This window comes from Phaenicophaeus curvirostris, chromosome Z (assembly GCF_032191515.1).
Source record: "Phaenicophaeus curvirostris isolate KB17595 chromosome Z, BPBGC_Pcur_1.0, whole genome shotgun sequence".
NCBI classification, from domain to species: domain Eukaryota; kingdom Metazoa; phylum Chordata; class Aves; order Cuculiformes; family Cuculidae; genus Phaenicophaeus; species Phaenicophaeus curvirostris.
Window position 1 is genome coordinate 17,626,786 of NC_091431.1, and position 12,737 is coordinate 17,639,522.

Consider the following 12,737-nt stretch of genomic DNA (forward strand, 5'->3'; position numbering starts at 1 on the left):
AAATTTAAAGCAGATTTAAAGTTTATAAAGAGGGTACACTGGAGGACAAAAAAAAAAAAAAAAAAAGAAATCCTGAGAACAAGTCTCTGTGAGACTCAAGGGTATCAATTTAAAATATTGCTGAAGAGGCTCTAGTTCCAGTCAAGATTTTTATTCAATTAGCATGTGCAGGAAAACCAGCTAAACCTTGTATTATGGCAAACACTTTATGAAAGAGGTAGTGGCCAGCATTGAGTGGCCTTTCAGGAAATTTTGCGGAAATAAAAAGGGTATCCTGAACTCTTTTGATATATGTCCAAAGTAATTTCGGTGAAAAAAAAGAGGTGTATGACATACCAAAACAACAAAGAGGAATCAAGTAATTATGTCTAAAATAGAAATAATAATCACGGCCTCAAAGGATGAATTTGGTATGAGTTTAGTAGAGGATACTTACCCAGTTTATTTTGGAGTAATGACTCATTCTGAAACCTTCTCCTCATCCACACTCAACTCAAAAACTATGCCAAAAGAAGGAGCCTGGGAAAGTATTTCTTTGGGGATCTTTTCTTCCCATAAAACCTTCATAAAAATTTTTATTATGTTAACATAGTCCAGAGTTGTTTCTGGTTCTGTTAACTTGAGAGTCATTAGTGTTTATAATACTAATTACATAAATGACTATTGGAAAAATCAAGAAGGATACTAACCACAGCTAGGACAGGGTTTAAAGCAAAGCAACTGAAGAGACTTCCTGTTTACCTAGGATATCATAAAATGCAGATTTCCCTCCATATCTCATGATATTCCTTGGATGCCTCTTTGGATGTTCCTTTTCCTGCAGGAATTATTCATTAGTTGGGATGGAACAAGAGGTTTGCATTTATTTAGTGCTCTTCATGTGGTGAAACAAAGGCTGCGTTAGAAAATAGGTATATGTTACAGCATGAAAGCTTTTATCAGTGTATCTGAAGTAAATAATTTAAAATACTTCCATTGCTGAGTACAGAACTTCAGAAAACATTCCTAGAGATATGTGATTACAGCAACCATTAAAAAGCAAACACAGGTATTAAGATAATCGAAACACCATTTTAATTTAAGCCATATGCTGAAAGACAGTAGTTAAACAACTTAAGTTACATTTACCACAGTAGAAAATAATGTGGATCACGATACAGAGCATAAGTGCACATGTTACTGAGAATTTTTCCATCTTTCTGACAAATTTGGAAACTGATATAAAAAACTTGTGAAGATGCAGAACAAGTATTCAAAAGTATCATACTTGAGGGCTAGCCAGAGGCAAAGAGAAAAGTCATAGTTTTGAGTTCTCCATTATTGGCCTGTTTTGATATTTTAACCGTTGTGGGGGATGTGCTTCTGCGCAGAAGTGTCACATTCGTGAAAGACACCTCGCTATCAAATCATTCAAAACGAAGAGCCAAAAATATCCTTCTGATTCTTTATGTAAAGAGACATATTGCCAACGTGATTCTGAAATGGTGGTCGTGTCACAAGTTTTGACCCCTGCAGCGCAACACACGTACGAACAGGAAACCCTTCAGTAGAACATAGCAGCTCTCTTAAAATTATCCTCTCAAAGACATGAAATTTCTGATCAGATGTAATATAAAATTCAAAGCAAATTTTGTTTGTATGAGAGATGGCTCAGGGAGTGCTACTCAAGAAAATAAAGCAGAAAGATGACTGTATTTCAGTACAGCTGAATACAGAAAGATGATGCGAAAAGAGTCACCCAGCCAGTTGCTTGTGGGTAAAACATAAAAACAAGATTGCAGCAAAAGCTAGTTTGTTTAACGCCAGCAATAATGCCTTCATTAAGATGATGACAGCTTATAAACAGATGTGGGAAATGTATTATGGCAGGACAGGAAGGTCGCTTTCCTCTAATCCCGGCGAGCAGGTAGAATCACAGCAAGGAGGTCATTGGAAATGTGCTCAGATTTTGGTCAAAGAAATTGTTTCAAAACAAGGACAGCTGAACATTCAGAAGGTGTCAGAAGTGTTTCCTGAGACCTGTTTTAAAATTAGTAAGCCCGGCCATATTATCACGACTGAAATAGCCTTGTTTGTGAGGAAATTAAAAAAAAAAAAATCACTCTAAGAAGGAGTGAGAGCTGCTGGGAAAGGCGCTAGAACAGACCAACTATTCTGCAGAGAAACTGAAACCCTCCTGTATGAAGAATGACTCAGTGGAGGGGAAAAGAAGATACAGCCCATTTCCACCCCCAGCCCTCCATCTATGTATCAAAGCCAATTCATAACCTACACTGAGGGCTGATGTGCCTTTCCCAAACCATTTGTGACTGAAACAAGGTCAGGGAAGGGCTGGCTGATCTCCACAGGGTGACATCCTTGTAGGACTCTATGCTGTCTGGGACTTCAGGTTTGCTGCAAGCCCTCTGCGCCTCTGAAGCAGGGCTTCATGGTTCAGAGCTGTCATGAGACCTTCAGTGCTTAATGGCATTTGTTAATGAAGAGAGTTGCTCTAACTGTTTTACTATAAGTTTCTGTTTCCGTACAGCAAGACAACGCAACACACCAGATATTAATGTGAAGAAACGGAAATATATCTCAATTTACTGCATACTTGGCATGCCTTTCCTTATCCCTGGTTGGTTTGGCATTTTTTTTTGAGTTATGACATTGATTTCAAATGCAGCAGTGAGTAAAACATAGCAAAACTTTACTGTTTGTTGTGCAACTTTCCCTGTCGGTTCATGCACAAAAGTTCCCTCCACATTGAATAAAGAAACCACACTTGCTGCATTATTTTGGAGAATTACTTGAGAATAGTGTACTTTCTTAGAATCATACAAGACTTAAGGTTGGAAAAGACCTCTAAGCTCATCCAGTCCAATCGTCAGACCAGCACTACTGTGCATACTAAAATATGTCACAAAATGCCATGTCTACACAGTTTTTGAACACCTCCAGGGATGGTGACTCCATCACTTCCCTGGACAGCCTCTTCCAATGCTTCACCACCCTTTCAGTAAAGAACTTTTTTCTAATATCCAATCAAAACCTCCCCTGGTGGAAACTGAGGTAATTTCCTCTCATTCTACATTTGTTACTTGGAAGAAGACACCACTACCCACCTTGTTATCACCTCTGTTCAGTTAGTGGCAGAGAGCAATAAGGTCTCGCTGCGCTCTGCACCACCACTTGTACTTGGAAGACAGTGTTTCCCAAACTTCAGCCAGTCTTTCTTCACTCAGGTGACCATATGTAGGCAACAAAAAAGTTGTTACAAGCCACTGAAATTCTTCATTAATTCTTCTGTATTGCTACAATTTGCTAGAGGGTTGCCCCTTTAACAGGCACATTTGTCCCTTATCTCACTACTTCAGTATCTCTCACGACTTAGTTCAACACCTGGTGTTTTAACTTCAGTAAAAGCATGCTCTCCTTCATGTTTTGAAAATAAAGGATGTACCGAGGGCTGGGATTGAAGTGCTAGCAAGAATATCCAGCTTAAGACACATGAGGAGAAATCAGGAAAAAAAGTCAATACAGCTGTCCTAGCCATCTCAATGAAACTGCAGATATGTTGATGTTAAGTTGGTCTAAGATCCTCCAGAAACAATATAGAAGATTTATTCAAAACTGTTTTGGTATCAGTCTTCAAAACCCATAGTTAGCACCTACTACCACTTGTAAAGTACTATCAGCACCGCTAAAATCCCATTTTTACTCTCAGTACCATACTACTTGTAGCAGTTACATGTAAAACAGCACAAGATATCCATCAGATGCTTTTAAAACACAAATTTAATTCTTAAGTAATCTTTTCCAAAACATACACCCACTGTCCTATGCAATTCACATCAATGTCTGATATTTCTACAGCAGCATTGATTTCATCACTTTAAAAGCTGTCAAACAGTTAAAGAATTACTGGAAAGGAAGAAATAAACTGGAAAAATTATTTATCTTCTGCATTATGATGAAGATCTACTAACAAAAATATATATATATTACTTCTAACAAAAATAAAAATCTGTGATTACTTTGTTTTTCTTACTTCGGTTTCCTTAGCATAACACCTAATCTTGCAATTTCCCAGCACATCAGAAATCTGGCATTTATGGTGCCTTTGTGTAGGGAACAGTTAATAATTTGTAAGCGAGCTCAGGATTCAGAAGGGAGGCCTTCAGAAAGACTCTTTTTTGGGGTTTGTTTTGTTCTCCCTCACTGAAAACATGAAAACCAAGATTTTTCACAGAAATATTCTCAGAAACAGGTTTGTTTGTTTTTTTCCCCTAGCTATGCCAGAAACCTCTCCTATCTCAGTCGATAAGGAACTAAGGCTGATGGTCAATACCAAATAATTAATAAAGCTTGCAACTGTTATTGCAATATAGTAACTTAATTTACAAGTATGCAAGCAACACTCCATAACTTGTCTTTTAACCTTTCTGTGATTAGGAGATGTAATGGCATTATATGGATGACTGTTGCTTCCATAGTAAACCTCCTAGACACACATTTTGCTCTTGCTTTATGCACAGCACTATAGATTGGGAAAAGTGTTTCTTCTTTTAGTAAAAGTTATGCTTTATACTTTCACTGCACTATACACACCTGTAAATTACCATGCAAGGAAGGAGTAAATAAAGCTTCATTTCAAAGTCACTTTGAAAAGCCCATAGTCAATTCATACTTTAAAAACTGTAATTGTATGTCATTAACTTGAAAATTCCTATCTATCTTGAATGCTTCCTATTTGTTCAGCAAAGAACCTGAAAAAAAATGCTATGAAATGCCAGCTTTTAGGTGCGCTGTCCTCTGAATCCTACCACTTGATAAAGAAACAGTGCTTGATGATCTTATGTTGACCGCCTACAATCAAAGATCATTGCTGCTGCTAGATTCTGAGGTGATGTTTCATCATTATTCTCCAGGAGGCTGACTATGAACCAACAGACGTGATGTTTTGAAGGAACTTACTTTGCACTGAGATCTTTCACCTCTTACTGAGGTCTGCTCTTCCTATTATTTATCTCCTAAAAAACAGGAAGAGTAGGCTGAAATGTAGTGATAATCTAGATGGCCGTCAACTCAACATTCATGTCAAGTTATATTGATTTTTCCCATGGCTAAGCCAAAATCTGGAGTGGCATAAATACTAGAAGGCTCAAGGAAAACAGGGTGCAAAATAGATTTTGAAGAATACACCACTTGTACATCTGAACTGCCAGAAGTAAAGGGTACCCGAAAAGCTACTAACAGAAAGTCTGTTTCTATCTGCTTTTAAATAAAAGATCATATTTCATTTTACTTCATACCTGATTGCTCCTGGAGATATTTAGGTTTCTAGTTATTATTACAACCCACTTAATGCATAAATAAAATGATTTGCTAAAAATGTTCAAAAGGTACAAGCCACCGCAGACCATCTGCTTAACATCTCAATTCAGACGAACGCATCACAAGAGCAATAAGCACCCTGCATGGAGTTTTACTGTAATGGGACATACATTTAAGGTTTTATTAAAGGTATGGAAAAGCTACCCATAACATTATCACCCAGTGGTAGGGGATCATACATGGCCTTTCATGACCAAGTCTTTCATATGAATTGGACTTGGGTGGAGTCAAAGTTGAAGCAGAGAAAAAGTACTCCTCATTTCACCTCAACTATTCTATAATTCTATGATCTATGACCACATTCAAAGCTAAAAGAAATTCTTAAACAATACATTGGACACTGGGAATGTTATGAATGCTATGATTAGAGCAAACCCACAACTCCGATAACAAGAATAATTTAAAACCCAGGTATGGTTCAATTTGTTGTTGGAAACTTTGGGAGAAAAGTAAAATTGTAAAAAAGGTAGAAAAAAGTAGAATAAGAATATTAAATGTGTTAGATGACCAGATATGTGTGCTTAATTATAAATGGTAGTTAAAGGCAAATGAGTCCGTATAATTTCCTTGTGTAAAGCAACCATGACACTAGAGGCAAGAAATTCTGATTTAGACTATCTGAGGTAAGAAAAAACTGAACCAAATCGGAGTAAAAAATAAGATATTGTTTCAAAATAGGATTTTATGGTTTTGATGTCAGCCACTCTTTAAAGCAGAGTTGCTCTTTCTCAGGGGAAGACAGTTACATCACAGAAAATCTTTGGCTACTTGTCTACACTTCTAATGCCTTAATGTGCAGTACAATATGCAGAATTACATATACCCCACAGGCACATTATGTTACATATGACTACACAACTTAAACAGTTCCATGAGCCTGTCCCATCTCGTCCTGCAGAGAGGTCAAGAACTTTTATTTGTGATCTCACTCGTTTCCACAGCAATAGACCAATGTCAGGTACTCAGGCTTGTAATGCTACTAGCATGTAAAGCAAGAGGATGGAGGTCTAGCACAAAAAGGGAGAGTTTTTATTCCAACAAACCCACCTTCATAACAGCAAAATTGCCAGAAAACCACTAGTAAATACATAAACTTTTTCAGCATGCTCTGGAATACCAGGAGTTTCCTTTCCCCCAGAAGTTATGCCCACCATGTCTGCAAGCCTCCACATTTTTATAAGGAGGAAACTCATACATTTTATCGGAAATCCCTCCAATACAGAAATTCTCAGCAAAGAACAAAGACAATTCTATGTTCTTGGAAACAAGATATTGCTTTGGGTGTAAGCAACTGACATGTGATGCAGGATTGGCAAAATCTAAGACTGAAATAATTGGAGGGTTTTTATTAAAATACATTTCTTCAATGCTTCTTCTTCAGCTGTATAAAGAATGGCGTGAATGTTTATATACTCTACTTGTCTCTTCTTCTTTCTCTCACATGGACATCCATGAGATGTACAGTCGTGTTTGTTTTAAATATCATGATATAACCACACTGTGAAGGTTTAACTTTGAGGTCTTAATGAATTGGTCTCTGGCCTTAATGAATTTGTCACTGGCTTCCTTCAGTGGGATTTCACTTAAAACCCTTGCAATCAGTTCAGAACTAAACACTCCTGTGGCTGGATCAGGAAAAGTGTTATTCCTTCTCTCCAACAATTTAAACTTACTCCCTCTCTCCAACAATTTAAACTACAATGTCCTTAAGATTCCCTCTCTCCAACAATTTAATTTCAGCCAGACATGGATATAGAGAAGAATATTCTTATTATTACCATTCTGTCAAGTTACACCTCAAGCAAGGGTTCTTTATTTGGGCTCTCTTGTTGTTTTCAAACAAGTATTCAAAGTTCACAAGACACTTAGGAGTAATTTAACTTTTATTTCCTTGCATTTCACTTCTTTCCTCATTTCAATCTTATAATTTTCAAATGTTTCCTCTATTTCTACACTTCTGCCTCATTGTCTTTTTTATTTTCTCTTATTTCTTCACCTCTTCTCTATCACTTTCCATCACCCAGTTCCCTTTCAATTTGTGTTCTATCAGCTTTTTTTTTTCCACATCACACTGTTTCCCAAGACAACAGCTCTGTGCTTTTGGTTCTTCTAATTTTTGTTTTATACTCTCAATACTTTGCTCTTTCCCCAGTTTTCTTCTCCTCTTCTGTAGGATACTGTATAAGAAATACGTATTTTTAATGCCATACAGGAGATAACATCCTCTGACAAGAAGAGATAATGTAAAATTATCTGCAAATAGGAAAGCTGGGACAGATGAAACTGAAGTAACTCAGTACGTGGGCAAATCCGAGAGATTTTAAGGTTTCTTTCTTTTTCATTACGCTTTGGAACCTTCTTTCACTTTTGTAAGTTTCTGCCCTTTTCATTTGTTTATTGATTTTAAATATCTGTTCTACCCTTTTCTCACAGGAATTCTTGTCTCTTGACAAGACCATTTGCCTGGACTCCAAACATACCAGCAAAGAAATCTCAATCCTCTATTCACAAAACCCCAACTCAAAATGGAAGAAAGAAAAGCCGTCTTTAGAAAAAAGCAAACTTAAAATACTGTGGAATAGGTGAGCTCTTGTGGAGGAGAGCTGAGCTTACAGTTAGCAATAGTGCAGGTAAAATAATCAGGGACCAAATACCAACTTTTTTCATAAGTGTATTTTAAATGTGGGGTTTTTTTTTCTCCTTTATCCTTAGGGAAATTAAGAATGGCAGAAAAGAAAAAATTGGCTGCCCTAAGGAAACAATGGATAATTTCAGATGACAATTGGGGTTTTATGCATGTCCAACACAAATTAATCTTCTGATTTTTATGCTTTACCAAACATTAAAGACAATATTGAACAATTTTTAACGGGCAAGCAACAAACGTGTAAACTGACAAAGTTACAGAGAGAGAAACCAGAACTTTAATGCCTGTAGGAGATAGCAGGAAATTTATTTTACATAAAATATAAAAACTAACTCATCAGTTAACTCTAGAATCTGAAAGTTCAGAGAATCTAAAATTTCAAAGCCTCTGACGTGACTACTTGAACTGTGTCTTAGAGTCCTACTAGTGATACAAGCGGCAAATCCACACATAATGTTTTTCTCAAATGGATAATTGAGGTGTTTGTTGTGATGCTTCTTAGTTGCAATTACTGAGCTTATGGACAAAATTTAGCAAGGAGATTTTTATCAATTATATTGTTACATTAAGCAACAAAAATCAGAACATTTATACTTAGCACTGACATTCTGGCTGTAACTCACCCAAATACGTGCAGGCATTTCAATAAGTGTGATGTGAGGAATCACGTAAATTAATATTTCAGTACAGCAAGCCACTTTTTAATTGTTAACTGAAACCTTAAAACTTTGAGGTGGTATCTGGATGAGACTTATAGCTGCTGCACACGTGTAGAGAGTGGACAAAACAACAGTAATCCAAATTTCAGGTGTTATTTTGGAATTATTCTATATCTGGAATGAATAAATGGAGTCGAGAATGGTCCTCTGTGAGCTGGTATTAACTTAGTATAAGGACAATGGCTCATAATTCATGACATATGTATGGTTCCAATTTTAGTTTTTAGGTACTTGAAGTACCTTAAGTAACTGCCTTGCAAAAAGCTACTAATAAGCCATTGTACCAAGGCATGTAGGATACTTATGCACATATAGTAAGATATGTAAATGGCAACAGAGTAAAAGAAGCATAATCTGATTTACCTTCTGGTCCTAACTCTGTTATCTTCGGTAGAGTGAAGTAACTCCTGAGGAACAAATGGAAGTAGAGGAAAATCAATCCTGCAGATGGCCTTTTACAGCAAATAAAAACCCTGTGGCAAACCCAGCCATACTAGGAGGGGTCAAGATTGTATTATAGTGAACAACTCACCATTTCAGCATAACAGCTACTGCTTTTTTCTGTTGGTTTTCCTTTCCTGTTTTGTATCTGGAGGTAGTGAAACTGCATGCACTAATTTTAGAATCGTCCTATTAGTCCCAGTTGGCAGGATTATCCTGTGAGATTTCCTTATTTAAGAAAAAGAAAATGAACTGGAAAGGTGAAAACAGGAACTTCAGAAACTAACAAATTAAAACCTGACATCCTGAAAGTATTTTTCATATGTCATAAATAATAGTTTGAGTGCTTCCAAAAGCGCCTTCATGTCGTTATAGCTTGTGGTGAGCATGTTCTTATATTTTCTAAGTAAAAGGATTATACAAATAATTTAGCTCCAAGATTATTTTGCAAAAGCTGCAAAGATTAAAGATCATTTCACCTACACAGCTGCCATCTCATTTAAATTTGCATCCAATCTACAGTAATTATGAACACACACGCACACACACATACAGTGTATCTATCTACTACACTAGACAGAAAAAAGATCCCTTGTAAATGAAATCTTCACATGCTACAGAAGCTACAGAACTGAATAAAAAGATCCATCAGGGTGCATTGTTTCAGCTTTCAGAGTGGGTACTAAGTACTGGCAAATACTTTTCTTCCTAAGAGGAAGAAATAAGTGAAATTAATTCAGTTTTGAACATTCATTTCAGAAAAGATGACAGATTTCTGTATGTAGACATCAGCCCACTTTTGCTATGCATAGGATGACCTTTGACTGAACTGCAGAAAGTAAATGACAGGAAAGTTTCCTGAAAAAGTTTAGTGAGGATATATGAGATTAATGACCATATTTGTGTTGGACATCCTCCCCTGTATAGTATATTCAGAGTGATAGAATCATGTTATTTATTGTATTTTTTCAGATCATTTGCAATGTTAATTTATATGAGTTTGATATCGCTTTTGTCTTTTAGTTGTGTGTTATTCTGAGAAATCCCTGGGGAAGGAAAGGATTTATATGCTTTGTGTACACATTCTGCAGACTAAGCACTCTGGCATAATTATTTTTGGCACTCACTAACTGATTAAAACATCCAATTTAACTCATGATCAGTAAGATTAAACCTTTTTAATATACCTCAAAAGTAAATTATCATTTGCTACTCAAACATCCCTTTCTGCACATGTCCCCAATAAAACTGTTCTTTTTTTCGTTAATGTACCTTTTAACGAGGATTCCCTTTTATTTCTTCCTCTGGGCAAAACTGCCTTATCCTTTATAGAGAGGTAGGAACAAAGATGAGATGGAAGCTGACTGTGCTACTACATGGGTTTCTAATGTCAAACCAATTATAAGTCACTCTTTTTTTGTGTGTGTGTTCTGTACAGACTCAGCTGTTAAAGAAAACACATCCCTGCTTTGTGTTTACTTGATATACAGATAAATGTCAGCAGTTAGGAGGAAATAATATTTGAAAAAAAAAATCATTTGCATGACTCAGAATAAAATTGTGCAGGCTTTTATATCATCTGACAATAGCTATATTTTTAAGGATACGTTACATTTTAATTTTGCAAGAAGGCCCACTTAACAGTGTACTCAAACCATGCTTCAATATTAGAACTTGGAGAAAAGAAAAACAATGGCTCCAAAGGAATGAAAACCTCTCTGCAGTCCTGTATTAGTAATGAAATGTTGTTTGCAGAGCCCAAAACAGGATGGGCACACAAACATTTATCACGGAAAATATGAAATACTCGAGTTTCATTGATCTTTACCAATACTGTGCTCACCTTAGCTGGGACCAGCATGGAAGGCAAGGACAATCACAGGATGGAGGTCATAAACTTAGCAGAAAATGGTGACTGTGTAGCTTTTGAAACCTGTGATTCACCTAGATTTTGTCCTATCACCACAGAATGATGCATCTGTGAGTCAAGAAGCCTTGTTTTAGAAAAATCTGGTCAATCTAGCCTAATTTCTTATGTGGTGCCACTTATTTGATGCCACCAATCCAACCTCTCACCAACAAAACATCTCTCTGAAAGAGTTACATCAAACCTGTGATAAAGATACTTTTGTGATCAATGCTCTTAATCTTTCATAACTGAGGCCATGAAAGTTGGGCAAGAATTCAGAAAATGTTCAATGTGGAATAAGCCAATGTAAAATTAAACACCAACTTTGAAGCTAGCTACTGTATCTGTTTCCCTTATTTGCCTTTCCACGCAGAAAAGGGTTGTCATAGAAGCAAGCTATCATCGGGGTTTAGAAACTCTGAAAAATAACTCTTTGTGTCTGCTAAAAGAAAACCAAACCAAAGGAAACAGATTCTGTGAAGGCAGCTCCAGGCAGCTCTCCATGCCAAGTCAAGTTCATTAGGGGGGTGTGCCCTCAGCCGTGGCGCAATACTTCATTACTATCTGCTTTAACTGTCTTATTTTAAGCACAGGAAGAAAATTCAAGATTGGGTGCAGTAGGAGACAATTGCTTTTGGCCTGTTGTGACTGTGTTTACGTGTAGAGGTGCCTTCTGGTCTAGTTGCTGAAGGGGAAACAAGTACAAATGTCTCGGCCTTGGCTGCTAGGGTCTGATTATAAGCACTGTGCTAGAGAATTCATGGATTATTCATGTGTAATTACAGATAGCTATTGTGCTCTTTTAAATCATCCCTATGGCCCATTATGGCCCATAACAACTGAAATAGCAATTGTCATAGTAAGGTTTGGGCTCTGTCATAGAGTGTAGGCTCTAATCAATAATGATGAATGGTAAAATTTAGCATCAAGCAGGAGAAAGTCTAGTTGCCTCCCGCCATAAATCTGTACAAATACCAAGCTGTGCAGCTGCTGGATCTGGAAATTTAAAAGGCAACCCTCTCCCTCCACCCCCTACACATGCACCTCTATAAAAGTTGAAAAAGGAGAAATGTGCAATATGTCAATTCTAATAATCCACATGCTGTTAAGACACTTTTCTATTTATTCAAAGCGGGGTGAACCCTAGGTTGTTTTCAAGGTCAATTCCAGGTGAAAGGGGGGGTCATCTGGAGGCCACCTCGGCTCCCATGCAGGTCAATAACGCCTCCTCCTGCCCCAGAAGACAAGCTGCTCACACCCAATCAATCCACCAATGCTGCCGCTGCACCCAGCGTAATGAACAGTGAATAAATGTAGCCTATCATCACAAAACATGCTTTTTAAGTACCTTCCCTTTTCATGTAAAACCTCTCGCTGTCAAATTCTACATTCACTCATCCAGCAGTGAGTAGCAAAAGTGAGAAATCAGGCTCTCATTGGGGTTGGTAAAAGGTCATTGCTGACAGACATGGAGGTTAAACTGCCGAGTTAAAATACTGTTCATTACCCACTGCAGCTTTTTGCTAACTACACTTCTTTGTGTTACAGTCAAGCAGTACATCAATATGCCCCTCCTCCTAATTCATTAGCAATTGTTGAATTGTACAGAAGGGGAAAAAGAAGGATTGATCTTTTATAATTTTTT